Genomic DNA, 5,113 nt, shown 5'->3' on the forward strand with positions numbered 1-5,113 from the left:
CTAACAAACACATGAAAAGATGCTCAACATCACTCATTATCAGAGAAATGCAAATCAAAACCACAATGAGGTACCATTTCACGCCAGTCAGAATGGCTGCGATCCAAAAGTCTACAAGCAATAAATGCTGGAGAGGGTGTGGAGAAAAGGGAACCCTCTTACACTGTTGGTGGGAATGCAAACTAGTACAGCCACTATGGAGAACAGTGTGGAGATTCCTTAAAAAACTGGAAATAGAACTGCCTTATGATCCAGCAATCCCACTGCTGGGCATATATACTGAGGAAACCAGAATTGAAAGAGACACGTGTACCCCAATGTTCATCGCAGCACTGTTTATAATAGCCAGGACATGGAAGCAACCTAGATGTCCATCAACAGATGAATGGATAAGAAAGCTGTGGGACATATACACAATAGAGTATTACTCAGCCATTAAAAAGAATACATTTGAATCAGTTCTAATGAGGTGGATGAAACTGGAGCCTATTATACAGAGTGAAGTAAGCCAGAAAGAAAAACACCAATACAGTATACTAACGCATATATATGGAATTTAAAAAGATGGTAACAATAACCCTGTGTACGAGATAGCAAAAGAGACACTGATGTATAGAACAGTCTTTTGGACTCTGTGGGAGAGGGAGAGGGTGGGATGATTTGGGAGAATGGCATTGAAATATGTATAATATCATATATGGAATGAGTCGCCAGTCCAGGTTCGATGAACGATACTGGATGCTTGGGGCTGGTGCACTGGGACGACCCAGGGGGATGGTATGGGGAGGGAGGAGGGAGGAGGGTTCAGGACGGGGAACACATGTATACCTGTGGCGGATTCATTTCGATATTTGGCAAAACCAATACAATATTGTAAAGTTTAAAAATAAAATTAAATGCTTTAAATAAAATAAAATAAAATATAGTTTATATTGCCTGCAGATAACAGTAATTTTTTTCTTCCTTTCCAACTCTGTAAACTTTTTCTTTTCACTTGCTACACTATATATTTCAGTTATAAATCAATCCTCTCATTTTTGATTCTACACCTCACCTATCTACTGATCTTTTAGTGTTTCCAACATGAATTAACTGCCTTTTACAGTGGGGGTATGAAAAAATAGATAATATTGAATAAAACTGATGATAGTGAAATGGAATGGGATGTATAAAACAGAGAAATTAATGTATTTAATAGAACAAACATTGTTGACTAAATGGTTCTTAAAAATAACTCTTTAAAAGAGTTATTTTAAAAATGTTTTGAGTATTTTAAATAAGAATAAAATTATTTAAAATTAAAAAAAAAAAGAAATACCTCCCTCTTAAACATTTCATTAAACTTAAGAATTGTGCAACTCTTTGCAACCCCATGGACTATACAGTCCATGGATTTCTCCAGGCCAGAATACTGGAGTGGGTAGCCTTTCCCTTCTCCAGGGGACCTTCCCAACCCAGGGGTCAAACACAGGTCTCCCACATTGTAGGTGGATTCTTTACCAGCTGAGCCACCAGGGAAGCCCAAGAATACTGGAGTGGGTAGCCTATCCCTTCTCCAGAAGCTACCAGGGAAGCCGAGCTATCGGGGAAGCCCTTGATGCCCCTGTAGTTAGTTCATTTAGAATATTATTTCTTCTTTATGTTAAAAATTATTTCTATGTTCACCCTACCAATTTTTCTTGTGGATCATTTTGATTTATAAACATTTTCAGTGATAAATACTATTAATACATAGAGGTACATATCAATTAATTCAAAGCATTAATAAAAGATATTCTTTGTGTACTATTAGGCACTGAAGTACTCTTACTGACAAATTCATGAAAACAAAGAGTTTATCTAGTTACTTACAAAGCTAGTACTGTTATCAGCTTCTTTTACCATTCCCACCCATGTCATCATTCATCCTCATCAAGCTTTGTGCATCTGCTTTGTTAATTATTGATTCATGCTGCGCCTGCTTAGTATTTCCATTGGATACAGCATCTGCAGCTGTCCACTTGGCTGCTTTTGAGTCAGCATTGTTTTTACATATCCGCCAGAACAATGAACAATTCCATCTTTTAAAGAAACTTTCCTTCCTACTTGTCTCTATATAAACTTCATTTTCAAAGCACTGATTGCAAAATAAAGTTAAGAATTATTAAAATTGCTTTTAATAATTTGTTTACCTCTAAGAATACACCTCCCCCCCCTTTGAAAGTCTTACTAAACCTAAGTTTTCCAGTAATAGCCAAGAATGCTATTGCACTTTTCCTGCTGCAGCATTATACTTCACTTTTTTAATGTTTACTTTTATGTTCAGTACCAGCATTGTATCGTGGATCATTTCAATTTCTGATTCTCTTTAACGATCATTTCCATTAAACTCTAGATTTAAAAAATCATAGAAAAATAGATATTTTTCACAGAAATATTGTTTTTTATGTTATGAGTAAAGAGCTTATATTTTTCTTATTTTTTCAGTAGCTTATTTAATTAACTCATCTATTAACATGTATATTTCATGTTTGAATCACATGGCAAGCTTCTGCTGCTGCTAAGTCACTCCAGTCGTGTCCGACTCTGTGTGACCCCATAGACGGCAGCCCACCAGGCTCCCCTGTCCCTGGGATTCTCCAGGCAAGAACACTGGAGTGGGTTGCCATTTCCTTCTCCAATGCATGAAAGTGAAAAGTGAAAGTGAAGTCACTTAGTCGTGTCCAACTCATAGCGACCCCATGGACTGCAGCCCACCAGGCTCCTCCGTCCATGGGATTTTCCAGGCAAGAGTACTGGAGTTGCCATTTCCTTCTCCGCATGGCAAGCTACTCATAGTCAATGGAGTTTCAGGACAAAAGTCAGTTGAAACATCTCTGTAGTAAGAGAGGATCAGATTTTTTTTTTTTTTAAAGAAAAAAATCAACATCTTCCTTTTTAAAGGTTTAGAATATATGTGATCATTAACCTGGGTCATAAAAGCCAGGAAAGAAGAAATAAGAATGGTGAAGACTGGAGAAGGTTGCTAGTATTGCTAATGCCAGTGGAGAGACAAATAACTATAATAGTTCACTTTCTACAGAAAAAGTTCATTTTGTTGAGAGCAGATCAAGTATATGTTTCTCTTGAAATTGAAAAAAAGTTTAATTTCTTAAGAAGAAGTTATCTTAGTAATGAAAAAAAAACAGGACATTAAAAAATATTTGTTTACTTTTAAATTTCAGATAAGAGTTTAAAAGAATGAGAAGAAGCTTCTAGAAAATACTTTTTACTTTCCTCCTTGTTCTCTTGGAAGCAATTTATAACATTCTGTGTCTTTGGAAATATATGAATTGAGGAAAATTAATCTGCAGTTTGGTGTTATAAAAGAATACAGAAACTCTAGTTGCAATATTCCAGATTCTAACAAGCATTAACAGAAGCCTCAGGACAGCTGTAAACAATGTTCCCTGATACATAAAAGTTAAAAAAAATCCAGGCAAAGTTGGTTTCTATAGGTTTAAAAATTTTTTTTTCAGTGCTATTTGAATGCTTTTGGGATGTCTGTATTGAGAGAATGGAACATGTTCAGTATGTCTTTTTCAGGAGAATGAAAAGCATAAAGAATAAATAAAGAATGCCTTGTGAAATGCCTTTGCCTTTTCACGTCAATGAAAATAGAACAGCACAAAAATTCTGGGAAACACTATGATATTTTTTGATAGGATGTTTTATTGTAAATAAGGGAAGAAGGATATTTTTAAATCAGACAACAGAAATATTGTTTATCTTAATTACGTTTTGAAGAAATCAAGATGTGCATTAATATACTCCTTCCACAGATATTTATTAATTATTTATACTGCATACATACAAGAAAGATTCTGCATACGGGAAGATATGCGTACTGGTACTTCATACATACATACGTACACATGATATACATGTATCAGGCAGTCCTTGGGCACACACCTCAGGAATGCTGTGGTGAATAAATCAAATAGAGTCCTAGTTCTCTTGGAACTTACAGTGGGAGAAACAACAATCAAGTAAACAAATGATGTGGGCTTCCCTGGTGGCTCACTGTAAAGAATTCCACTGCCAATGCAGAAGACATGAGTTTGATCCCTGGGTCAGGAAGATCCCCTGGAGAAGGAAATGGCAACCCACTCCAGTATTCTTGCCTAGGAAATCCCATGGACAAAGGAGCCTGGTGGGCCACAGTCCATGGGGTCGCAAAAGAGTAGGACCTGATTATCGACTGAACAACAAACAAATGATGTAATATCAAATACAAATATGTGCTATGAGGAATAGTACTGTACATCTCTAGTATACTGGAGATGGTGACTTGAAGTACGGAGGGGTCAGAAAAAGCCTCAGAAGAAGTGACTATTGAGCTGAGACTTGAAGGATACAGACAAAGAGTCGGACACGATTGAGCAACTGAACTGACTGACTTGAAGGATAAGAAAATGTCAGCCACAAGACATTTCGCGTAGAGGGAGGATTCAAGCATTCATAGTAGAGGGAACTGCAAAGGCAAAAAAGCCCAGAGATGGGCATGATCTTATCCTGATTCTGGGGCTATGTGAAGGTCAGCATGGTTGGAATTCAGTGAACTGGGGAAAAGTGGTAGGAGAAAAGATCTCAGAGGTAGGCAGGGGTTAAGGAAAGGAGTTTGGACTTTTTTCTAAGTGCAATCAGAAGCCACTGGTGGATTTAAAACACAGCTGTGTTTTTGTTTTTAAAGATAGCACTAACTGTTCTGAGAACAACGGAAAAGAGGATGAGAGTGGAAGCAGGGAAACCAGACAGGAAACTCTTGCAGTGGGTCCAGTGATGGTGATGGTGGCTTAGAGTGTAACGGAAGCTCTAGAGAGGAAGAGAAGTAAAAGACCCAGGGTATACTTGGAGGCAGAGTTGATAGGTAGGTTGGGTATATGGATAGAGTAGGAGGAAAGGAAGAAGGAATTGACTATGACTCCTAGGATTTTGGCTTGAACAACTGGGTAGATAGTGGTACCATTTATGGAAATAGAGAAGATTGGAGAAAGAATAGGTTTAGTGGGGAAATTTCATTTTGGATTTGTTAAGTTTAATATACTAGTTAAAAGTCTAAGTCAAGATTTCATATAGTTAGTTGAATATTCTT

The sequence above is a fragment of the Bison bison genome, unplaced genomic scaffold (assembly GCF_000754665.1).
Source record: "Bison bison bison isolate TAMUID 2011002044 unplaced genomic scaffold, Bison_UMD1.0 scf7180017864525, whole genome shotgun sequence".
NCBI lineage: Eukaryota > Metazoa > Chordata > Mammalia > Artiodactyla > Bovidae > Bison > Bison bison.